This window comes from Daphnia pulex, chromosome 7 (assembly GCF_021134715.1).
Source record: "Daphnia pulex isolate KAP4 chromosome 7, ASM2113471v1".
In the NCBI taxonomy this organism is placed as follows: domain Eukaryota; kingdom Metazoa; phylum Arthropoda; class Branchiopoda; order Diplostraca; family Daphniidae; genus Daphnia; species Daphnia pulex.
This window is the reverse complement of record NC_060023.1, coordinates 6729201-6756482: the sequence shown is the minus strand read 5'-3', so window position 1 is coordinate 6756482 and position 27282 is coordinate 6729201. Positions and strand designations below refer to the sequence as shown.

The 27282-nt window shown below is 34.7% G+C and overlaps 1 long non-coding RNA gene across 2 annotated transcripts; it reads left to right on the top strand.

Moving 5' to 3' along the window:
• The first annotated feature begins 23520 nt into the window (after positions 1-23520).
• Positions 23521-26825, top strand: LOC124197623. 2 transcript variants are annotated; one of them, XR_006876280.1, is made up of 7 exons: positions 23521-23671; positions 23854-23963; positions 25961-26029; positions 26176-26225; positions 26303-26405; positions 26482-26584; positions 26657-26825. It is a non-coding gene; the product is annotated as an uncharacterized LOC124197623 (long non-coding RNA). The 2 variants fall into 2 exon arrangements; XR_006876279.1 differs by having other exon boundaries at positions 26479-26584.
• Positions 26826-27282: the final 457 nt, after the last annotated feature.

Here is a 27282-nt window from a genome sequence, read left to right as displayed (position 1 = left end):
CGACTTCGAAGTGCGAAAGTAAGTTTTTCCGTTTTTTTCTAATATCAGAAAAAAATGTCTGCTGGCATATCATTCGTTTTGGAATAAAAAATGGAGCTCGTACAGTTTTGTTTAGAAAATGCAACATACAAAAAGTACGCAAAGTGTATGTCTATTGTTTTGCGTTTTCCGTTAGTGATGTATGAAAAGTTCAAGGATATTTTTCTTGCTTTCAAGAATTCTGAAAAAGAAAAAAATACTCCCCCTATTTAAAAAGAATTTAGACTAAGGCCATTATTTAGTTAACGAAGGTTATTGTATCGTTCAATGACAAATGTGTTATATCCTGTATGGCATATTCCATTCGTTTTTTTAATTTATTTAAAACTTATGTATTATTTATTGAGTAAAAAATATGATTTTGAGCGTATTTATTATACCCACATAGTTTATATTGGGTTTATGATTCAAAATAAATAATTGCAAAAGTGCGAGAGAGAAAGAATTTAGAATATCAGGCTTCAATATATTTATTTGTTGATCGACAGATTATCCACAAACCTTTGAACAACAACCGATTTTATGGATAAAGGTAAATCAGCAAGTCCTTTCAAAAACACAAAAACAAATTTGATAGGAAGAGGATATTTGATAGACAAAATATAATAATACGCAAGAAGAAAAGAGAGGGCTGATTTCAAATTCGCGTTTTCTAGCTGCGAATGTTTGTTTTTCCTATCTTAATGAAAAAATCATTTCCTATTTGGATCACACCGGGTTGTTTCATATCGGATGTTTCGGACAGAACCCGACCAAAACTCGTACCTCTCTTAAAAAAAATAAAAGGCAATTGAAAATTGAAATCCAGTCATAATGGATTCAGTGACAAAAGATATAAAGAAAATATAAACAACCATAGTTTTATATACCTCAAATTTACGAAACATCAACGAAAGGCAGTCAGAAGTTTGGACGCCTTTTACCTTTTCTCTATGGACATTATTCGGAAAAATATGTAGTAGTAACTCAAGAACTATCAGGGAATAATCGGACGAGCGTGAAAGAAAAAAATCTATTACAAAAAATATTCTCGTTATTATAAATTATGGAAATCTTCTTTGGCTTGTTTTGCAGAAGCAATAAGTTCCCTCGCGCTAGTTGACGAAGAGGTTTTTCCAAATTTTGATTCAGCCTCCTCTATTATCGAATCTTCTATCTTATCCCATGTTTGAACAAGCCTATCTAACGGCTTCTCAGTTATAGCTTCAGATTCTTCTAATACCTAAAAACATACTATATGATTCAAAGTGGAAAAACATATTAAGACAAACAAAAACCTACTGCTTCATGTAGCGTGATTAACATCGTGTATTTGTTAAATATCATATTAGCCGTTGTCTTTTTATCCTTCAAAAATCCCGTCGGATTTGCGAGTTACAGTTAGGCAATGCAACATTTTTTGCTTGTTGGCCCTATTTACCGTGTTGGTTCTCATATATATTTCAGCTTCTTTGACTTCCCTTGGCAAAAATGTCTTTAGTCCAGTCAGCGGCGAATAAGAGTTGTTTTTTAGAACTTCCTTCTTCTCACGGCTTCTCTTTTGCCGGACATACCACTCTAGAGTCCCAGTTTTCGTTATGGGATCGTAAAATATTTTCTATTAGAGAAAAATGTAAATATAGTTTTAAAGACTGCTGGGATTAAACATGATTACTGAGTAATCTAAATACCGAATTTCCCGTGTTGGGGAAAAAATGCGTAATAGATTCTGCCATTTCGCGAATTCCTTTGGGCTCAGGTACTTATCTTTCCGTCTAATTTTTCAAAGTTAATGCATAATCATTAAAAAAAGTAAATTATTAATGCCCTTAACTCTTTGCAGTTTAACATTAGCCAGCGACCAGCTGCGTTCATAACAAGATTCCTTCGGTAATGTCCTTCGGAAATTTTTTAAAACGTTAAAGAGACAGAAAATCAAGGTTAAATAGTAGATTAACACATAATATTATGTTTGGAAAATTCTGTTTCCCTTTATTCTCTTAAATTATTTAATTCTTATTAACTAATTGCTAATAATCTGTCAATATTATGAGTGGTGCGAGTGTGGCGGAGGCTTCACCCCGCCACCCCACGTCGCACTTTATGTTTAGATTAAGTTAAAGTAACACTTATTACTATAGTAACAATACAATTATATCATGCGGTCACATGTTGCATTTCATGAGTCTTGGCTTATAGATAGCGAGCTACCATCATACCCATTTTTTTCCTTCTAATAATATAATAATGATGGTCTAATGGTCATCAACCCGGTCTGCATTCGTATGGTTCGGGGTTCGAATCTCGATCAAGTCGGAAAGGAAAACTAATTTGTAATTTTTGAAAAATTACTCTTAAAAAGCTTTCGGAGGTAAATGGAAGTGGAAGATCGGTGGTAACTCTTCACGACCGCAAGAAGATCTTGATGACCGAGGAGAGGACAGGGGAAGAAGGGAGAGATGACCCAGAGCGTCAAAATGAGTATAATCTAACATTTTTAAAATGTTCCTCAACTTCTTGGTTTATGAATTACTGTTAAAAAAGGAGGCATAGAAATTTTACTTGGACAACCAAATTTATTAAAATAAAGAAAAAAAAACAGTAAACAAAAAGAGGTAATAATAAAACAAAAGAGTTAAAAAAGTAATAGTGGGAAAATACAAAGTAAAAAGAAGAATTAAGACGAAATCGAACAAGAACATAAAAACTAAATCAAATCAAATAAGAAATACTCTCCACTCCCATAGCAGAAAACTTGTCTTGCTAGGGAAGATCCAAACTTTTTTTTCTTTTTGTTTACACTGCTGAGCACTCACTGCACTGACAGTTGGAAGGTTACGCAAAAAAAGTGAATTCACTGCCTAGGATTCGGAAATCCGCTAGGTAGCAAGTATGCAAATTAATTTTTTAAAACGGTAATGAAAACAAATGAAAACCCCACTACACCGTGTATCAAATTTTGACAGAATTATGTACAAAATTTGGTGACGATTGGTCATTCAGGGAAGAAACGTATATGCAAAAACATAATAGACATTAAACCCTCTGAATTTCACTACTAGCTACTACTACCCTACCCCCTTTACCCCACACCCTTATTGATAAGGACCTTCGTATACAAATAAACCTCAGGGATTAATCTAGTATGAATTGCCGAAGGTCTCTTTTCTTTCTGGATTGCTTCCATTAACACGGCTCCCTTTAATCCTCGTATTCCTTTCCGCATGCTTACAATTATGGTCTGCAATGGATAGTACTTGTCCTAGTTTACAGTAAATCCGATGACAAAAAAAGCATTAAATGTAATACCTTAAATATTGACTATAAATAATAGCTAGCTTGATAATTAGCTTTACTATTGAATTATAAATCCATAGTTTTATCAATTTCTTTAGAGAAGAAACGGCCTTACGTTCATGTTTTCGTCCTGGTGAAGGTCTGGCATGTCTTCATCTTCATCTGAATCGGTTCCAATCGATGGTTCTTCTTCCACCTCATCGTTTATCGACTCATGATTATCCTCATTCTCTAGATCTTCCATTCTGTTGTCAGAAAGCAATCTTTGACTATCCCCGACACTATCCATCAATTCTGCATCATCACCATTGTCTTGGTCTTCCATCTCACCCACATCTTCACCCCTTTCTACTACTACACCAACTTCTTCAACCCTTTCTACTACTACACCAGCTTCCTCACCCCTCTGTACTACTACACCAACTTCTTCAACCCTTTCTGCTACTACACTAGCATCCTCACCCCTCTGTATTTCACCAGCTCCGACACCCATCGATACTACATCACTAGGCACTTTCAAAAACAAGCTAGTCCCATCAGAATGCAACTTAAACAATATTTTGTCAGACTTGACGCACGTAAGTTGACAATTTGGCATGGTCCGGATAAATTGAATTCGACTTGTGCTTAAATAATAATAAAAACGCTAATTACTATTTTTTCACAAATTTTGTAAGTAATTTCATTAAGAACTGTATCACATACCTTCAGAAATGAGCTCTTCAAGGGTAGAAGCAACAAAAAATGCCATATCCGTATTACATTTAGAATTAGGATTCCCGATACAAGGGTTCATCCACAGACTTAATTCAAAAACTGACATTGTATAACTATAAATCACTGAGTATAGACTTCAAAACGATAATCACTAGTAAAGCGCTTACACAAGACTCAGCATTTTCTGAGTGTCGAAATATTTCTCGCTCCCGGCGCCCTCTGCCCGTAATTTCGGTGCAATTGTAAGATTTTATTTAAGGGAAGAACCTAATAAGAGGCTAACAAACTAAATATACGCCCACCTTAGTATTCAGTCTTCTTTTAGCTAGTCTGTTTTTGTTTCTGAACAAACGAAGATCGATATTTTCGCACTAGATCAAAAATAGTTTTCTTCAAGTTCACAATTTCAATTAAAATTTTTTTGTTCATCTATTACAAATTACGAGTGTTTCAAGTGAGTTTTCAGAAGCGAATATTTGGTAAAGAAAGAGAAAAATCAGTTTCAGTGCTACAACTAATTGGTTTTATTTTCAAAAGGTGCTCATAATCATGCTGAATTGCCCGCTACAGTTTTGCAGCGATAACTTTGTTTTTATTTCGGCTCTACGAAGACATTTCAGTGTACATTCCAACAATGGAACCCTTGATTTCCCTATCATGTGTGACCTATGTCAGGAACGTTTATCAACGGTTTCAATTTACATACGTCATATGAAGAATGTACAAGCTGATGCTGTTGTGGATCATGAGGTTGGTTAAAACGGAGACACCCAAGGTCATCGACTTGATTTGGGGCGGTGTTCCCAGGGGAAGAACACGTTGAAGAAATGGAAACTGACTTCGTAAGACACTCAGGCGAATTTTTCAACCGAAAATTTTCAAAAAATCTTTTCCGACAAAATCCTTGATTTAATAATGCTTTTTCATGGGAGGCAAAATGTGCCGTATTCAGCAACGTTAGAATTTGTCACATGTATGAAGTCGTTTACTGATTTTTTGGTGGGAGAACTAAAATCACTTCTTAATGATTTTAATTCTCATGATAATATCGCTGGTGCATTAAGTAGTGTTTCCACTGTTTTCGATTCTTTAAAAACTAAATATCGCATTCGCAAAGTGTACGAAAACTATTCTTAGTTTATCACCCCTAAGTCACTTCCTCTGAGTGCTAGAAAAATAGATAACGAAATGACATCGCAAGGAGTAATCAAAACTAAATCTAAACCCAATGTTGCTCAATGTATTCAAATTTCAATAACCTTTAAATCTCTCCTGCTGAATGACACTCTTTTCTTGAGTAAGATAATCGAAAGTTACAACCAACAAGGGGAATCTGGGATTTATCGAAAATTTCAAGAGTCAAAGTACAAATCATTTCGTTTTGAATGGGACGGGAAAAACATCCTTGTTTTTATCCAGCTGTACGCAGACGGCGTCGGATTGACTAATCCACTTGCTTCGGCTGCGACGGAACATAACAGCACAATGTTCTATTTCCTTGTTAATAATTTGGATCCCAAATTTTACGCATCTCTTTCCAACCTTCACCTAGTTTCAATGTGTAATTCCGTGGATCTGAAATATGATGACGGTCAAGACATTCTGTTAGAGGCGATTGTTGATGATTTGCTTAGTTTGGAAACCGACGGCTTTGAAATAAATATTCCTTCCAGGGGAACTTTTAAAGTTAAAGCTGTGCTTTAACCGGAGACAACTTGGCAATAAATCAAATATTTGGCTTGACAGAAAGTCTTGCCCACGATTATTTTTGTCCGTTGTGCTATTGTACTCGAGAAGAAAGTCAGAATTATTTCAAAGAAAAAGATTTACGCTGTAGAACCCCAGAATCTTATAAACAAGATATTGAAGCCTTATTAAGTGACATCAATCGGTTACACGTTAGAGGAGTTAAGAAATTTTGCATTCGGAATTGCTTAAATTTTTTTCATATAATGGCAAATTGGATCAATGATTGCATGCATACATGTCTCCAAGGCATTATTCCGTATATTTGCGGTCTGGTTATTAAAAGATAAATTTCCCAGAAAATTGTTAACCTTGACGAAATCAATGACGAAATTTCCAAAATATTTTCAATGATAAAAATTGATTTATAAAACAAGCCCGCTTGTTTTTTTTAATAAGCGGGCTCCCTGCTAGCAAGCTTCCATCTCAACAACGTATTCCTAATATCCATTTTCGACGATTGGATATACATTTTGGTCATCCATGGTACGTTGAATGTCCATCCTAATGTCACATCTTTCTAGATAGATTTTTAACGTCTATAGGATATCCAATTCGGACGTAACTTGGACGTCCATAACACGTAAAACGTACGCTAGATTTACAACGAATATAAAAGATTTGACGTTCCTTGGTTTCGAACCTTCAACCGTTCGCATCGCAATCCACCGCACTATCCACTAGACCAGCCGCTCCTTTTAATTGTAATCAAATTTATGATCCATATATTATAACTTAGATATTGCCAAATAACACAAATTAACAGCTAATTACATTCACGTTAAATAAGGAATAGGATTAAAGAAGTAAAATAAAAAAAGATATAGAAATAAATTTTTGGTTCATTTAAATTTTACTATTTTATTGTTACTTAGCTTAAAACATAAATTTATGGAAATTTCTAATTTTCATATGGTGAATTAAGGCGAGTTCTATCAACTGATTTTAGCTTTGATTCTGGTGTTTGTCCATTGGTCGTCCATTTGTTTTACTAAAATGAACTTATACAAAACTAGACGTATATTTGCATCCAATGGACGTCCAAACTGGGATCGTCCGTTTATCGTCCACTTTGGTCATCTAATAGACGTAATTTGTAGCTAGGGAAAGTAGATCCAGTTTATGTGAAAATATTACGTCTATTAGACAGTTAAAATTCATACAAAGTAGACAAAGTCACAACATCGAAGAAAGACGTGAAAAGTACGTAGTATCGCCGTATTTTTTCGAAGAAAAATAGACACGACGAAGAACGGATAAACATACGTCTTATAGACGGATATAAGACAAGCCGTGCTAGCAGGGCTTGTTTTTCCGCCGTCCCATTTTAAATACCGCCCACCAAAAATGGCGCGGGGTCCGTTTTAAATGGGGGGAGCCTAACTCAACTTTGAAGTAAGATTACGGGGGGAAATTATTATTTTAAAAATTTAAAAAAGAACCATGAAAATCATTCTAATGATATTTTTTCAATAGAATCCCTTATTCATGCAAGGAACCTATTATATTTAATTGTAATTCTATTTATGTTAAAATATTTAGTATTTAATTTGAAATTCAGGTTTTCTCGTGTCATTTGCAAAAGTCAATAAGCGAAAGAGCTAGACGGAACTAGAGGAAAATGGAGACATTTATGTGGAGGAATCCTAATTCTGTACTAAATTATACTGAAAGAAAAATTATTTGAATACGCTTCATAGCATGTGAGGAATTCTAACACTGTGTGCGATTTGAGTGAAACAAAATATTTTTTAATACCTTTCATAGTACATTCCTTGGGTGTAATGGTTAGCGTTTCGGGTGAATCGAATAAGTTGTGCTGGTTCGAGTTGGAATTCGTCGAACGGCATACAAGAGTGTACCGATATGTTAAAGTTAATCATGCATGACCGGGGATTGTTTTTTGTAATTCAAAGATCTAATTTAAAAATATTATTCTTTTTAGAAAAAATGACTTAAATAAATATTTGTTTGGTAACTTCAAATTTTCCAATCACATCTATGTTAGCAGTTCAAATCTTGGAACATCTAAAACTTTTTATTATTTCAATCTTCAATTATATTTTATTGTAATTCTATTTATGTTAAAATATTTAGTATTCAATATGAAATTCAGGTTTTCTCGTGTCATTATCAAAAGTCAATAAGCGAGAAAGCTAGAGGGAACTAGAGGGAAATGGATACATTTATGTGGAGGAATCCTAATTCTGTACTAAATTTTAGTGAAAGAAAAATTATTTGACTACGCTTCATAGCATGTGAGGAATTCTAGCACTGTGCGCGATTTGAGTGAAACAAAATATTGTTTAATACCTTTCATAGTACATTCCTTGGGTGTAATGGTTAGCGTTTCGGGTGAATCGAATAAGTTGTGCTGGTTCGAGTTGGAATTCGTCGAACGGCATACAAGAGTGTACCGATATGTTAAAGTTAATCATGCATGACCGAGGATTGTTTTTTGTAATTCAAGAATCTAATTTAAAAATATTATTCTTTTTAGAAAAAATGACTTAAATAAAAATTTTTTGGTAACTTCAAATTTTCCAATCACATCTATGTTAGCAGTTCAAATCTTGGAACATCTAAAACTTTTTATTATTTCAATCTTCAATTATATTTTATTGTAATTCTATTTATGTTAAAATATTTAGTATTCAATATGAAATTCAGGTTTTCTCGTGTCATTATCAAAAGTCGATAAGCGAGAAAGCTAGAGGGAACTAGAGGGAAATGGAGACATTTCTGTGGAAGAATCCTAATTCTGAACTAAATTTTAGTGAAAGAAAAATTATTTGACTACGCTTCATAGCATGTGAGGAATTCTAACACTGTGCGCGATTTGAGTGAAACAAAATATTTTTTAATACCTTTAATAGTACATTCCTTGGTTGTAATGGTTAGCGTTTCGGGTGAATCGAATAAGTTGTGCTGGTTCGAGTTGGAATTCGTCGAACGGCATACAAGAGTGTACCGATATGTTAAAGTTAATCATGCATGACCGGGGATTGTTTTTTGTAATTCAAAGATCTAATTTAAAAATATTATTCTTTTAAGAAAAAAAGACTTAAATAAATAATTGTTCGGTAACTTCAAACATTCCAATCACATCTATGTTAGCATTTCAAATCTTGGAACATCTCAATTTTTTTATTATTTCAATCTTCAATTATATTTTATTGTAATTCTATTTATGTTAAAATATTTAGTATTCAATATGAAATTCAGGTTTTCTCGTGTCATTTGCAAAAGTCAATAAGCGAGAAAGCTAGAGGGAACTAGAGGGAAATGGATACATTTATGTGGAGGAATCCTAATTCTGTACTAAATTTTAGTGAAAGAAAAATTATTTGACTACGCTTCATAGCATGTGAGGAATTCTAGCACTGTGCGCGATTTGAGTGAAACAAAATATTGTTTAATACCTTTCATAGTACATTCCTTGGGTGTAATGGTTAGCGTTTCGGGTGAATCGAATAAGTTGTGCTGGTTCGAGTTGGAATTCGTCGAACGGCATACAAGAGTGTACCGATATGTTAAAGTTAATCATGCATGACCGAGGATTGTTTTTTGTAATTCAAGAATCTAATTTAAAAATATTATTCTTTTTAGAAAAAATGACTTAAATAAAAATTTTTTGGTAACTTCAAATGTTCCAGTCACATCTATGTTAGCAGTTCAAATCTTGGAACATCTAAAACTTTTTATTATTTCAATCTTCAATTATATTTTATTGTAATTCTATTTATGTTAAAATATTTAGTATTCAATATGAAATTCAGGTTTTCTCGTGTCATTTGCAAAAGTCAATAAGCGAAAAGCTAGAGGGAACTAAAGAGAAATGGATACATTTATGTGGAGGAATCCTAATTCTTTACTAAATTTTAGTGAAAGAAAAATTATTTGAAAACGCTTCATAGCATGTGAGGAATTCTAACACTGCGCGATTTGAGTGAAACAAAATATTTTTTAATACCTTTAATAGTACATTCCTTGGGTGTAATGGTAAGCGTTTCGGGTGAATCGAATAAGTTGTGCTGGTTCACGTTGGAATTCGTCGAACGGCATACAAGAGTGTACCGATATGTTAAAGTTAATCATGCATGACCGGGGATTGTTTTTTGTAATTCAAAGATCTAATTTAAAAATATTATTCTTTTTAGAAAAAATGACTGAAATAAAAATTTGTTTGGCAACTTCAAATTTTCCAATCACATCTATGTTAGCAGTTCAAATCTTGGAACATCTAAAACTTTTTATTATTTCAATCTTCAATTATATTTTATTGTAATTCTATTTATGTTAAAATATTTAGTATTCAATATGAAATTCAGGTTTTCTCGTGTCATTTGTAAAAGTCAATAAGCGAGAAAGCTAGAGGGAACTAGAGGGAAATGGAGACATTTCTGTGGAAGAATCCTAATTCTGAACTAAATTTTAGTGAAAGAAAAATTATTTGACTACGCTTCATAGCATGTGAGGAATTCTAACACTGTGCGCGATTTGAGTGAAACAAAATATTTTTTAATACCTGCAATAGTACATTCCTTGGTTGTAATGGTTAGCGTTTCGGGTGAATCGAATAAGTTGTGCTGGTTCGAGTTGGAATTCGTCGAACGGCATACAAGAGTGTACCGATATGTTAAAGTTAATCATGCATGACCGGGGATTGTTTTTTGTAATTAAAAGATCTAATTTAAAAATATTATTCTTTTAAGAAAAAAAGACTTAAATAAATAATTGTTCGGTAACTTCAAACATTCCAATCACATCTATGTTAGCATTTCAAATCTTGGAACATCTCAATTTTTTTATTATTTCAATCTTCAATTATATTTTATTGTAATTCTATTTATGTTAAAATATTTAGTATTCAATATGAAATTCAGGTTTTCTCGTGTCATTTGCAAAAGTCAATAAGCGAGAAAGCTAGAGGGAACTAGAGGAAAATGGATACATTTATGTGGAGGAATCCTAATTCTGTACTAAATTTTAGTGAAAGAAAAATTATTTTACTACGCTTCATAGCATGTGAGGAATTCTAGCACTGTGCGCGATTTGAGTGAAACAAAATATTATTTAATACCTTTCATAGTACATTCCTTGGGTGTAATGGTTAGCGTTTCGGGTGAATCGAATAAGTTGTGCTGGTTCGAGTTGGAATTCGTCGAACGGCATACAAGAGTGTACCGATATGTTAAAGTTAATCATGCATGACTGAGGATTGTTTTTTGTAATTCAAAGATCTAATTTAAAAATATTATTCTTTTTAGAAAAAATGACTTAAATAAAAATTTTTTGGTAACTTCAAATGTTCCAATCACATCTATGTTAGCAGTTCAAATCTTGGAACATCTAAAACTTTTTATTATTTCAATCTTCAATTATATTTTATTGTAATTCTATTTATGTTAAAATATTTAGTATTCAATATGAAATTCAGGTTTTCTCGTGTCATTTGCAAAAGTCAATAAGCGAAAAGCTAGAGGGAACTAGAGAGAAATGGATACATTTATGTGGAGGAATCCTAATTCTTTACTAAATTTTAGTGAAAGAAAAATTATTTGAAAACGCTTCATAGCATGTGAGGAATTCTAACACTGCGCGATTTGAGTGAAACAAAATATTTTTTAATACCTTTAATAGTACATTCCTTGGGTGTAATGGTTAGCGTTTCGGGTGAATCGAATAAGTTGTGCTGGTTCGCGTTGGAATTCGTCGAACGGCATTCAAGAGTGTTCCGATATGTTAAAGTTAATCATGCATGACCGAGGATTGTTTTTTGTAATTCAAAGATCTAATTTAAAAATATTATTTTTTTTAGAAAAAATGACTTAAATAAAAATTTTTTGGTAACTTCAAATGTTCCAATCACATCTATGTTAGCAGTTCAAATCTTGGAACATCTCAAACTTTTTATTATTTCAATCTTCAAGTATATTTTATTGTACAGTCCCCTCCATAAGTATGGGATCACCCCGCGCCGTTCCATAAGGCGGCGTGTATTTTTCATATGGGTTTTTCGGGTGGCAAAAATCGAAAAAATGACATAAATTCACCAAACTTGGGATTTATGTCATTTTACGTTTTTTCTATTGTCTGAATTTTTTTCAGATTTTTTCCCCTATTTTTTATGCCTAGAAAAGTGGCGCACAAAGTATCGGATCACTCCGACGGCGGCCGTGTTGTCTTATAGCGCAAATGGGCTTTTCATATTACTTTTATATATTTAATTTTTAAGAAGGAATTTTTATATTCAAACCCTTTTTACATTTCCCTTTTATAAATTAACTGTAAGATTTCCATTATGATCGGAACCATTTCCGAATTTTCCCAGATATATTAATTTCCCCAGTTGCTAAAATAAGAGACTACAGAAGAGTTCATTTAGGGTTTGCAACCTCTATAGCCTGCCGTAGGCCGGAAAATTAGTGTCGTTTCTATACGCCCCTTAAGTAAAAAAGGAAGCAGAGCGCCAGTGGTGTATAGAAACGACACTAATTTTCCGGCCTACGCCAGCTGATAGAGGTTGTAAACCGTAAATGAAGTCTTCTGCAGTCTCTTATTTCAGAAACTCGGGAAACGAATAAATCTGGGAAAATTCGAAAATAATTCATATCATCATGAAAAACTGACAGTAAATTTATGAAAGGGTATAGAATACACGGTTTGAAAATAAAAATTCCTTCTAGAAAATTAATTATATAAAAAGCAATATGAAAAGCCCATTTGCGCCATATGACAACACGGCCGCCGTCGGAGTGATCCGATACTTTGTGCGCCACTTTTCTAGGCATAAAAAATAGGGGAAAAAATCTGAAAAAAATTCAGACAATAGAAAAAACGTAAAATGACATAAATCCCAAGTTTGGTGAATTTATGTCATTTTTTCGATTTTTGCCACCCGAAAAACCGAAATGAAAAATACACTCCGCCTTATGGAACGGCGCGGGGTGATCTCATGCATATGGAGGGGACTGTAATTCTATTTATGTTAAAATATTTAGTATTCAATATGAAATTCAGGTTTTCTCGTGTCATTTGCAAAAGTCAATAAGCGAAAAGCTAGAGGGAACTAGAGAGAAATGGATACATTTATGTGGAGGAATCCTAATTCTTTACTAAATTTTAGTGAAAGAAAAATTATTTGAAAACGCTTCATAGCATGTGAAGAATTCTAACACTGCGCGATTTGAGTGAAACAAAATATTTTTTAATACCTTTAATAGTACATTCCTTGGGTGTAATGGTTAGCGTTTCGGGTGAATCGAATAAATTGTGCTGGTTCGAGTTGGAATTCGTCGAACGGCATACAAGAGTGTACCGATATGTTCAAGTTAATCATGCATGACCGGGGATTGTTTTTTGTAATTCAACGATCTAATTTAAAAATATTATTCTTTTTAGAAAAAATGACTTAAATAAAAATTTGTTTGGTAACTTCAAATGTTCCAATCACATCTGTGTTAGCAGTTCAAATCTTGGAACATCTCAAACTTTTTATTATTTCAATCTTCAAGTATATTTTATTGTACAGTCCCCTCCATAAGTATGGGATCACCCCGCGCCGTTCCATAAGGCGGTGTGTATTTTTCATATGGGTTTTTCGGGTGGCAAAAATCGAAAAAATGACATAAATTCACCAAACTTGGGATTTATGTCATTTCACGTTTTTTCTATTGTCTGAATTTTTTTCAGATTTTTTCCCCTATTTTTTATGCCTAGAAAAGTGGCGCACAAAGTATCGGATCACTCCGACGGCGGCCGTGTTGTCTTATGGCGCAAATGGGCTTTTCATATTGCTTTTTATATATTTAATTTTTAAGAAGGAATTTTTATATTCAAACCCTTTTTACATTTCCCTTTTATAAATTAGAGACTACAAAAGAGTTCATTTAGGGTTTGCAACCTCTATAGCCTGCCGTAGGCCGGAAAATTAGTGTCGTTTCTATACGCCCCTTAAGTAAAAAAGGAAGCAGAGCGCCAGTGGTGTATAGAAACGACACTAATTTTCCGGCCTACGCCAGCTGATAGAGGTTGTAAACCGTAAATGAAGTCTTCTGCAGTCTCTTATTTCAGAAACTCGGGAAACGAATAAATCTGGGAAAATTCGAAAATAATTCATATCATCATGAAAAACTGACAGTAAATTTATGAAAGGGTATAGAATACACGGTTTGAAAATAAAAATTCCTTCTAGAAAATTAATTATATAAAAAGCAATATGAAAAGCCCATTTGCGCCATATGACAACACGGCCGCCGTCGGAGTGATCCGATACTTTGTGCGCCACTTTTCTAGGCATAAAAAATAGGGGAAAAAATCTGAAAAAAATTCAGACAATAGAAAAAACGTAAAATGACATAAATCCCAAGTTTGGTGAATTTATGTCATTTTTTCGATTTTTGCCACCCGAAAAACCCAAATGAAAAATACACTCCGCCTTATGGAACGGCGCGGGGTGATCTCATACATATGGAGGGGACTGTAATTCTATTTATGTTAAAATATTTAGTATTCAATATGAAATTCAGGTTTTCTCGTGTCATTTGCAAAAGTCAATAAGCGAAAAGCTAGAGGGAACTAGAGAGAAATGGATACATTTATGTGGAGGAATCCTAATTCTTTACTAAATTTTAGTGAAAGAAAAATTATTTGAAAACGCTTCATAGCATGTGAGGAATTCTAACACTGTGCGCGATTTGAGTGAAACAAAATATTTTTTAATACCTTTCATAGTACATTCCTTGGGTGTAATTGTTAGCGTTTCGGGTGAATCGAATAAGTTGTGCTGGTTCGAGTTGGAATTCGTCGAACGGCATACAAGAGTGTACCGATATGTTCAAGTTAATCATGCATGACCGGGGATTGTTTTTTGTAATTCGACGATCTAATTTATAAATATTATTCTTCTTAGAAAAAATGACTTAAATAAAAATTTGTTTGGTAACTTCAAATGTTCCAATCACATCTATGTTAGCAGTTCAAATCTTGGAACATCTAAAACTTTTTATTATTTCAATCTTCAATTATATTTTATTGTAATTCTATTTATGTTAAAATATTTAGTATTCAATATGAAATTCAGGTTTTCTCGTGTCATTTGCAAAATTCAATAAGCGAGAAAGCTAGAGGGAACTAGAGGGAAATGGATACATTTATATGGAGGAATCCTAATTCTGTACTAAATTTTAGTGAAAGAAAAATTATTTGACTACGCTTCATAGCATGTGAGGAATTCTAACACTGTGCGCGATTTGAGTGAAACAAAATATTTTTTAATACCTTTCATAGTACATTCCTTGGGTGTAATGGTTAGCGTTTCGGGTGAATCGAATAAGTTGTGCTGGTTCGAGTTGGAATTCGTCGAACGGCATACAAGAGTGTACCGATATGTTAAAGTTAATCATGCATGACCGGGGATTGTTTTTTTGTAATTCAAAGATCTAATTTAAAAATATTATTCTTTTTAGAAAAAATGACTTAAATAAAAATTTGTTTGGTAACTTCAAATGTTCCAATCACATCTATGTTAGCAGTTCAAATCTTGGAACATCTCAAACTTTTTATTATTTCAATCTTCAATTATATTTTATTGTAATTCTATTTATGTTAAAATATTTAGTATTCAATATGAAATTCAGGTTTTCTCGGTCATTTGCAAAAGTCAATAAGCGAGAAAGCTAGAGGGAACTAGAGGGAAATGGATACATTTATGTGGAGGAATCCTAATTCTGTACTAAATTTTAGTGAAAGAAAAATTATTTTACTACGCTTCATAGCATGTGAGGAATTCTAACACAGTGCGCGATTTGAGTGAAACAAATTATTTTTTAATACCTTTTATAGTACATTCCTTGGGTGTAATGGTTAGCGTTTCGGGTGAATCGAATAAGTTGTGCTGGTTCGAGTTGGAATTCGTCGAACGGCATACAAGAGTGTACCGATATGTTAAAGTTAATCATGCATGACCGGGGATTGTTTTTTTGTAATCCATATATAATAAAAGAACAAGCTTTTGTGGGAGGGGCTTATTCATGTCACGGACATTTTTGGGGGAGGAGCCTGTGTCTGTGTCAACAATGTGTCAACACAGGCTCCTCCCCCAAAATGGAACATGCCCAAACATGCCCATCACCACCAGATGTCGTCGCCGTGATGACGCAATCTTTGATGACGCAACAATTAGCGTCACCACCAGATGTCTATAGTGTCTCCGTGATGACGAAATCTTCAAGTACCGGGCAGATTTCCCACGATAAATTCTATTACGGGCAGATGATTAAGCTACAGAAAAGTGAATAGCAAAAGGGTCTGACTTTACGCTAGACCAAAGTTCCCCGGATTTTAACGGGGCTCAGGTTACTCGTTCAACGATCTAATCCATATATAATAAAACAGCAAGCTTTTTGGGGAGGAGCCAGTGTCTGTCACGGACATTTTTGGGGGAGGAGCCTGTGTCTGTGTCAACACAGGCTCCTCCCCCAAAATGGAACATGCCCAAACATGCCCAAAGAAATCACCAGCAGGTGTCGTCGTCGTGATGACGCAATCTGTGATGACGCAACAACCAGCATCACCACCAGATGTCTCGCCGTGATGACGAAATCTTCAAGTAACGCACTGGGCAGGTTTCCCACGATAAAAACTATTACGGGCAGATGATTAAGCTACAGAAAAGCGAATAGCAAAACAGTCCGACTTTATGCTAGACAAAAGTTCCCCGGATTTGAACGGGGCTCAGGTTACTCATTTAAAAATATTATTCTTTTTAGAAAAAATGACTTAAATAAAAATTTGTTTGGTAACTTTAAATGTTCCAATCACATCTATGTTAGCAGTTCAAATCTTGGAACATCTAAAACTTTTTATTATTTCAATCTTCAATTATATTTTATTGTAATTCTATTTATGTTAAAATATTTAGTATTCAATATGAAATTCAGGTTTTCTCGTGTCATTTGCAAAAGTCAATAAGCGAGAAAGCTAGAGGGAACTAGAGGGAAATGGATACATTTATATGGAGGAATCCTAATTCTGTACTAAATTTTAGTGAAAGAAAAATTATTTTACTACGCTTCATAGCATGTGAGGAATTCTAACACTGTGCGCGATTTGAGTGAAACAAAATATTTTTTAATACCTTTCATAGTAAATTCCTTGGGTGTAATGGTTAGCGTTTCGGGTGAATCGAATAAGTTTTGCTGGTTCGAGTTGGAATTCGTCGAACGGCATACAAGAGTGTACCGATATGTTAAAGTTAATCATGCATGACCGGGGATTGTTTTTTTGTAATTCAAAGATCTAATTTAAAAATATTATTCTTTTTAGAAAAAATGACTTAAATAAAAATTTGTTTGGTAACTTCAAATGTTCCAATCACATCTATGTTAGCAGTTCAAATCTTGGAACATCTCAAACTTTTTATTATTTCAATCTTCAATTATATTTTATTGTAATTCTATTTATGTTAAAATATTTAGTATTCAATATGAAATTCAGGTTTTCTCGTGTCATTTGCAAAAGTCAATAAGCGAGAAAGCTAGAGGGAACTATAAAAAATTATTTTACTACGCTTCATAGCATGTGAGGAATTCTAACACTGTGCGCGATTTGAGTGAAACAAATTATTTTTTAATACCTTTCATAGTACATTCCTTGGGTGTAATGGTTAGCGTTTCGGGTGAATCGAATAAGTTGTGCTGGTTCGAGTTGGAATTCGTCGAACGGCATACAAGAGTGTACCGATATGTTAAAGTTAATCATGCATGACCAGGGATTGTTTTTTGTAATTCAACGATCTAATTTAAAAAAATTATTCTTTTTAGAAAAAATGACTTAAATAAAAATTTATTTGGTAACTTCAAATGTTCCAATCACATCTATGTTAGCAGTTCAAATCTTGGAACATCTAAAACTTTTTATTATTTCAATCTTCAATTATATTTTATTGTAATTCTATTAATGTTAAAATATTTAGTATTCAATATGAAATTCAGGTTTTCTCGTGTCATTATCAAAAGTCAATAAGCGAGAAAGCTAGAGGGAACTAGAGGGAAATGGAGACATTTCTGTGGAGGAATACTAATTCTGTTATAAATTATATTGAAAGAAAAATTATTTGAAAACGCTTCATAGCATGTGAGGAATTCTAACACTGTGTGCGATTTGAGTGAAACAAAATAATTTTTAATACCTTTTATAGTACATTCCTTGGGTGTAATGGTTAGCGTTTCGGGTGAATCGAATAAGTTGTGTTGGTTCGAGTTGGAATTTGTCGAACGGCATACAAGAGTGTACCGATATGTTAAAGTTAATCATGCATGACCGGGGATTGTTTTTTGTAATTCAAAGACCTAATTTAAAAATATTATTCTTTTAAGAAAAAATGACTTAAATAAATAATTGTTCGGTAACTTCAAACATTCCAATCACATCTATGTTAGCATTTCAAATCTTGGAACATCTCAAACTTTTTATTATTTCAATCTTCAATTATATTTTATTGTAATTCTATTTATGTTAAAATATTTAGTATTCAATATGAAATTCAGGTTTTCTCGTGTCATTTGTAAAAGTCAATAAGCGAGAAAGCTAGAGGGAACTAGAGGGAAATGGATACATTTATGTGGAGGAATCCTAATTCTGTACTAAATTTTAGTGAAAGAAAAATTATTTGAAAACGCTCCATAGCATGTGAGGAATTCTAACACTGCGCGATTTGAGTGAAACAAAATATTTTTTAATACCTTTAATAGTACATTCCTTGGGTGTAATGGTAAGCGTTTCGGGTGAATCGAATAAGTTGTGCTGGTTCGAGTTGGAATTCGTCGAACAGCATACAAGAGTGTACCGATATGTTAAAGTTAATCATGCATGACCGGGGATTGTTTTTTGTAATTCAAAGATCTAATTTAAAAATATTATTCTTTATAGAAAAAATGACTTAAATAAAAATTTATTTGGTAACTTCAAATGTTCCAATCACATCTATGTTAGCAGTTCAAATCTTGGAACATCTCAAACTTTTTATTATTCAAATCTTCAATTATATTTTATTGTAATTCTATTTATGTTAAAATATTTAGTATTCAATATGAAATTCAGGTTTTCTCGTGTCATTTGCAAAAGTCAATAAGCGAGAAAGCTAGAGGGAACTAGAGGGAAATGGATACATTTATGTGGAGGAATCCTAATTCTGTACTAAATTTTAGTGAAAGAAAAATTATTTTACTACGCTTCATAGCATGTGAGGAATTCTAACACTGTGCGCGATTTGAGTGAAACAAATTATTTTTTAATACCTTTCATAGTACATTCCTTGGGTGTAATGGTTAGCGTTTCGGGTGAATCGAATAAGTTGTGCTGGTTCGAGTTGGAATTCGTCGAACGGCATACAAGAGTGTACCGATATGTTAAAGTTAATCATGCATGACCAGGGATTGTTTTTTGTAATTCAACGATCTAATTTAAAAATATTATTCTTTTTAGAAAAAATGACTTAAATAAAAATTTATTTGGTAACTTCAAATGTTCCAATCACATCTATGTTAGCAGTTCAAATCTTGGAACATCTCAAACTTTTTATTATTTCAATCTTCAATTATATTTTATTGTAATTCTATTTATGTTAAAATATTTAGTATTCAATATGAAATTCAGGTTTTCTCGTGTCATTTGCAAAAGTCAATAAGCGAGAAAGCTAGAGGGAACTAGAGGGAAATGGATACATTTATGTGGAGGAATCCTAATTCTGTACTAAATTTTAGTGAAAGAAAAATTATTTTACTACGCTTCATAGCATGTGAGGAATTCTAACACTGTGCGCGATTTGAGTGAAACAAATTATTTTTTAATACCTTTCATAGTACATTCCTTGGGTGTAATGGTTAGCGTTTCGGGTGAATCGAATAAGTTGTGCTGGTTCGAGTTGGAATTCGTCGAACGGCATACAAGAGTGTACCGATATGTTAAAGTTAATCATGCATGACCGGGGATTGTTTTTTGTAATTCAACGATCTAATTTAAAAATATTATTCTTTTTAGAAAAAATGACTTAAATAAAAATTTGTTTGGTAACTTCAAATGTTCCAATCACATCTATGTTAGCAGTTCAAATCTTGGAACATCTAAAACTTTTTATTATTTCAATCTTCAATTATATTTTATTGTAATTCTATTTATGTTAAAATATTTAGTATTCAATATGAAATTCAGGTTTTCTCGTGTCATTATCAAAAGTCAATAAGCGAGAAAGCTAGAGGGAACTAGAGGGAAATGGAGACATTTCTGTGGAGGAATACTAATTCTGTTATAAATTATATTTAAAGAAAAATTATTTGAAAACGCTTCATAGCATGTGAGGAATTCTAACACTGTGTGCGATTTGAGTGAAACAAAATAATTTTTAATACCTTTTATAGTACATTCCTTGGGTGTAATGGTTAGCGTTTCGGGTGAATCGAATAAGTTGTGCTGGTTCGAGTTGGAATTCGTCGAATGGCATACAAGAGTGTACCGATATGTTAAAGTTAATCATGCATGACCGGGGATTGTTTTTTGTAATTCAACGATCTAATTTAAAAATATTATTCTTCTTAGAAAAAATGACTTAAATAAAAATTTGTTTGGTAACTTCAAATGTTCCAATCACATCTATGTTAGCAGTTCAAATCTTGGGACATCTCAAACTTTTTATTCTTTCAATCTTCAATTATATTTTATTGTAATTCTATTTATGTTAAAATATTTAGTATTCAATTTGAAATTCAGGTTTTTTCGTGTCATTTGCAAAAGTCACGCTTCATAGCATGTGAGGAATTCTAACACTGTGCGCGATTGGAGTGAAACAAAATATTTTAAATACCTTTTATAGTACATTCCTTGAGTACAATACTATAATAGGTACAAATGGCTATAGTTGCCATTTTGCATTTCCACCTGGAGGAAGGCCTACTATGGGAATTCGTTTGGTTGCGTTTCTGCTCCACCAACGATCCTGCTGATAGTCGAATTGACCAATCCGCAGTCGGCATCGAACGCCGAATAGAATTTTCAGAAGTGGCACCGATCAAGAATAGAGCGTTATAATTACGACGGCAAGATAATTTATGTTAAATAACTTGAAGGCCATTTCTTTTGTCTATTAACGATGACCACTAACTGAAAATGTGTTGACTCGCAGAACGAATTTTGATAAATGCTTTTTAAATGTAAGCATTCAAGTTAATTGATCGCTTGGCGGACCCCTGAACCCGATTTCTTAAACTTTTAAAAATAATAAGAATTTATACGGTTTGAATTTTGAAAGATATTTATTGAACTCACAGAGAAAGAAAGAAAAATAACAAAACTGACGAGACTATAGCAGAATAAACCGTATGAACGAAGTGCCATCAGCAACTTCCAGTTAAGGATGCGACTGACCTGTCACCTGGTCTACTACGCGAGACAAAATCGTTATCCAAAGCAACCAATTAAGGCAACTTTGAATAACTAAATTGCTCACGCATTTCCGTTTATTCAGTTTCGTTTCATCAGTTAAATTTTCGCGAGTCTTGAGGCCGGGTGTATTTTAGTGGATAATTCGGCCAGTAGTTCTTTATACGCCGATTGACAACTGTTCAATTTACCGACGAGAGTCATTTTCCCGTCGGTGGGAGATGGCCGGTTAATTCTTACAAAGAACTTTTTCCTTATTTCAAATAGTCTCGTGTTTCTAATACGCTTGGAGAGTTTCAAGTTGGCGAATTCTGTCGTGACCGTCAGTCCCCGGATAATGTCGTCCGCGGCCTCTTGACGCATCTCTTCCGTACTTCCAGATATCAAGAGTGACAAATCTCCATCGGGTGATGTGTTATTGATGCCTGCGACGATTCGGTATTCGGTTTCTATTCGGCGAATGTTGGAGCCTCCGCAACCGATAATTCGTCCAGAATCGCCACTCGGTATGTTCTTTAGGAGCAACCTGTTGCCGGGGAGGGAAAATCGTTCAACGGGTGCCGAAGTGACAATTAGCTCATCCGTATTGACTGGACTCTTGGTGGTGCAGGGTTTCTCTTTCGGTTGTTCCAAGACGGGTGGAGGGCCTGCAGTTTGCGTGTTTTTAGTTGGAATAGCATGTCTATGTTTTTGGGTCGACTGGACCGCATCGCCATAAATCACCTGCGTCCCATCCGAATTTACCAGATACCCGCTCATGGGTTTATTTTTATATCGAATGTCTCCGACGGGGAAGTGAACTTGGACTTTCGGAGCGGCGGCTGGAACAGCAGCAGGCGATTCGGTTCTTTCGCGGGCTGGGATGTAAAACGATTGACGAGGGTTCCTACAGCGCTCCATCATTTGAGAATGGAGTACAAACCCACAGGATTGGTCTTTTGTTGCTTCCTCTTGGTTAGTACGGGTTTGAGCAGGAGTAAGTTCTTCCGTTTGGCACCCAACCTCTTTGGCGATCGATTCCGTCTGGTTGGAGGCATCAGCAGCCACTTGCACCGCATCCCAGCCGCATCCGACATCAATTGTTATTGGCATACACAGTTTTTTCATCCGCTTTTCTTGCTCAAGTTGTTGTGTGAGGTCATCTCTTTCTGCCATAAGATCAGTCACTTGTTGTCGCAATTGTTCCATATCTTTTTGGGTTGTTTGTTGTTCCTGTCGCATGTCAGACTTGGTTTTTTTTTCATTTCCGCAACCAGTTTCTCTATTTCTGCCACATGGTCTTCACCTTCGATGTTTTCAGTGATTGTAGGAAGAGGGGAACATTTGAATCGATATAATCTGATGGCAGCAGGTTTATTCAGGTAACCAATAAAGGTGTCGGGTATGTTCACGGTGTGACCCGGGTCGGCCAATTGGGCATCAGGGTTTCCGGATTTGACATCCGGTTTCGGGCAGGCAGTTGCAGAAGAGGTAACCAATATCTTCTGTGAACAAGGCTCCCTTTTTTCGGGTTCATAAAATGTCACCATTGCCAAAACAAGAAGAAAAACGCAAGCAAAAACTATTTCCATTTCAGAGATTGGGTTTGAAGTTTTGTAGAAAATCGTACTACAGCACGAGAAAAACTACTAAATCGGCGGAATCATCTGGCCTTTATATTCAGCTAATGTCTGAACGGCGTTCGCAATCAACTCTTGACCCTTATCAACTATGATTTTAAAATTAATCTTACCTCTAAAAGTATTGAAATCTTTTTGAAATCAAAGATTTTATTTTAAAGAAGGATGTTCAGTTACACTCAACTCAATCACATTAATTTTGAATTGATTAATCTTGTACTAAAAGAAGTGGAGGATGATGCTCGACGTGTTGCGCAATAGACAATTGCGCAATGCAAAATGATGCAATTGCACAATGCTACATTGCGCAATGCTGTATTTTGAAAATACCTTTGGATATTCAATAGTTGTATTTAATGAAATTTGTAAGATGACCGAGAAACAATTAAGCGTTCCGTAATTTGTGCATTGCTTAATCCCGGTTTTGTGCTAACGTCCGAATCAATAAATTTCTGTATTCATATTAGGCGGTATTTGAGTGAATAGCGCCATTCGTATTACGCCAATTGGTTCGCTGTTATTGGAATCAAAGATGGGGGGTGCAAGGAATATATACAACTAAATTTGTAGTAGTAATTTAGTAGCTGTGATAAATTGAAAAAATCCCAATTTCATTTCTGTCAAATTATCATCCCGCTTAAAAATCTACCGCTAGATGGGTGTTGGAATTGAAAAATCGTCTGCACGCTGCAGCAGTTGATTTGTTCAAATTTCAGTTTCAGTAATTCTTATTCTTGCTTTGTTTTTTTTAATGACTTGAAAAATAAAAGGCAAGAAACAAAACACTGTAGTTTTGTGTTTAAAATATATTTCCGTGGTTCTTTTACAAAATGTTGGTATGTTGGCCGACCTACTGCCCGTCGGAAAAATTCTTACTTTTTTCTAGGGTTATGTGATTGCATTCATTCACGGATACAACGGTTTTTAGTCACTTTGAAATAAATCTTTGTCATTGCTTATTTAAAATTCTTTTCTTCTTTTGTTAACTAGAATTACATTTTTATCATTTTCCCAACAGGTTTTGTCAGGTTTTGAATTGTTTGCATGTCATTTGAGCCGCCAAGACCATCACTGCACTTGAAACCCTGTCAAAAGATATTGGGCAATGGGATAGAACTCCATTGAAAGGTAAGTTCAATTCAATTCTTGATTCATTCCATGACCATCTTTGTGTGGATAGATGATTAAATAGGGAGTAGTAGAGTTGAATTGTTGGATAGGCGGACTTCACTTAGGCCTATAACAAACAAGTTGTCAAGTTGTGGTAGGAAAAGAGTAAAATTGGCGAAAACCTGATGTTGGTAGGCGTGACCTTGGCCGAAATTCTCAGATTCCGTAAGTTCTGGCGACGTACACAAAAAGATTCCCGTTTCAAACCAACTTGTTACTGGTTGATGTCTTTGGCGGGTCTTTGGCTTGAGTTGGCAATACTACTTCATATTTAATTTCCTATCATTTGAAACGCGTCAACATTTTCTTTGAATTCGGATTGCCATATGTGATCAGTGGTATTGCCTTTTTTACAAAATTCTACTTAAAGGAAAACCTTAGAGAGAACGTCGATGATGATGATCGTCGATGATCGACCCAATTGTCTCCTTTCTGCTGGAACTCTTTTGAATTTCAATCCGTTGTCGTCGGTGACGTTATTTGCCATCACGGATTGATGTGTCTTACGATAAAAGGTACGAGGACCAACTTGTGATAGGCGTATCAATCGGTGCCGAAAATTTTAATTGTGATTTCGAATTTAATTGATAAGTAGGACTCTGCATTCTAAAGCTGTTTTCTTTAAAATTTTCCAGTCTGATAGGCTACTTGCAACAAATTTTACTTGAAGAAGAAGGTGAACAGTTTTTCAGGTCCTTGGTAGTTGGTAGACTGCTGACGTCAAGTTGTCAGTAGGTAACTAGCGTTGAGTGTAAACCGATGTTGATTCTTTCGAACAATAGAGTCAGTAAAAAAAGGGAACGATATGACATGTAACACGTCGATCGCTGTATGATTAATTGCAAATGGAATGCGAGAAGACCCACAAAGATGTTTTAATTATGACCAGAATTTTCTCCATGGTTTCCAGTGGACATTTTCACATTTCAGCTTTTACTGTGTGTGAATTTTTCATTTTCCCATTGAATGACGAACGCGATCGTGATTGTCGATGTCGGTCGTTATGCAGGCGGTGCTGATGCTGGACGAAATAGACGCACCGAATGCCCTGTGCATCCGTTTCTGTTGATGCACTACGTTGACGTAGACGAGAGCGAGATATTGCAATTTGGCGTGTTGGCTATATTTGCAATTACCAGCCGCGCACGTATTTATATTCAGCAATGCATCAAGTAATGAAACAAGGAATAGTCCGTCGACATTATTCCTTGGCTCACTTGGGCCCTCTCTGTTAAATTTTTTTTAACATGAAAGAGTTGAAAAATAAAAAAAATCAAATATAAAGAGATCATAATAGATGAATCATAAAGAGTCAATTGATAGGAAGCGATTGACAGTCTAGTTGATATAGCGGTGAATTCTCATACGAGTGGTAATAGGTTCAAATCTTTGCAAGTCGTAATCAATCTTTCATAATTTTTCCTTGTTTTTTCTATATTTTTAAAGCGAATTAGATGGAATGCATAGATTCTGTAAAAAATGCGAGTTTTTTCACATTTTTTTAAACAAAATCTGAATTTGAATTTTTTTCTAAGTTTTCTTCTAAAATGACTCTGACCATGGCCAAACAGACTGACGATCAAAAAAATTTTAAACCGCGGAAAGATGACATGGAATGTGGAACTTTCTGAAGGAGCTTTTGACCCTCTGGCTATGAAATTAGGGGATGGGAAGGGGTAGGGGCTGGGAACCATTCGGCAACAGGGAGATAGCGAGCTGTTGGGCCGTTATTATAGTAGGCCATGGTTCGGACGCATTTGTTAACTTTTAATGTTTTTTGATTTTATGAAATCTTGTTCAAAAGGGTAAATTATGTTGGATGAAAAAGTAAATGGCATCTCCCTTTCAATAACTGGAAATCCAATTTTCACATACCAGTAAAGTCAATGTGATGTTTGATAATTTCATTGGTTATGAAGCTGCCAATAATATTTGTTTCATTTAAATCTTTTTAGGCTTCCTGATTCCTGTTTTGAAGTGGTGGTTCCTCTACATATTACCCTATGCAGAAAATAACAGCAAAGGTTATAATATTTGAATATTCATTAAACCTGTAGTAAGACATGGCTATTGCCTTTAAATTTACTTTAGACATGTGGTTTTACCTGTGATCTATTTTTTTTTTCACCATAAGTCCTAATTAAGCTAAACCTGCCTTTTTTCTCTGTAGGTTTCAGCGGATATTTTCTGATCATCGTGTTTTTAAATTATATATACAAGGTAGTTAAATTAATTATTTAAAACTTGTTTAATTAGTTTGGTGAACATTTTTACCATTTTATGCTTGTTTTTTGTAGTGTTCGCCTTCGCCCGTCACCCTGTTGGCATTATTTTTAGAGTTTGCTCACCAGGGGCCCAGGGGGTCACTCTCACGAATGGTATTGGCAGTTCCTGGAATTAGTTGAGTCAATGAATGATTGCCAGTAAATTTTTAATTTAATCCGTTGACGAAATATTTGCACAACTCTACTAGTAGGCTACTACCCCTCGTGATGGAAAAATTGAAGAGCTATTCTTGGATGCAACGAATTAAATTCTCCCTTAAATTCGCTTTTCCGGATTGTCGCCTGCGGAGCAACGTACATAAATTACGAATTGAATCCATTTTCAAAAAGTGTTATTAATCTTATTGATTTCTTTTTCCCATCTAGTCTCACATTCATGACTCCCGCCGCTTGCGCCCTCTTCCCCCAACCACGATGTATCAGGAGAGGTGGGCAAACGCAGTAGGGCGCCCCCTCTGAAAACTGGGCCAACTTTCGGTAATCATTCACACTTCTGCCGCTAGGTTCTCTAGTGTTAGTGGCCCTGAAATTGGGCGCGAATAGACTTATTTGAGGGAAGAACGGGGAGAAGAGGGAGAATGGGACGAGTGGGAGGGAGGAGGGCGTACGAAAAAAAAGGGGACCCACGTTTCCTCTTCTCCCCATTCGTCCCATTCTCCCTCTTCTCCCCGTTCTTCCCTCAAATAAGTCTATTCGCGCCCAATTTCAGGGCCGCTAACACTAGAGAACCTAGCGGCAGAAGTGAGAATGATTACCGAAAGTTGGCCCAGTTTTTTCCTCTCGCGTTCGCCCACCTCTCCTGATACATCGTGCCCCAACGATGGTACACAATTTTCGTGATTTATAATGTAAACGTCCGTGATTAGTTAGTAATTGTGGCACATTTTCTTTTTAGCTCTTTGGACGTCTCAACGCTGACCCGTTTCGAGCCGGAACAATACGACAAAATCGAAAAGACTGTTGGCGAATCAATCTCTAAAGTCTATTTCAAT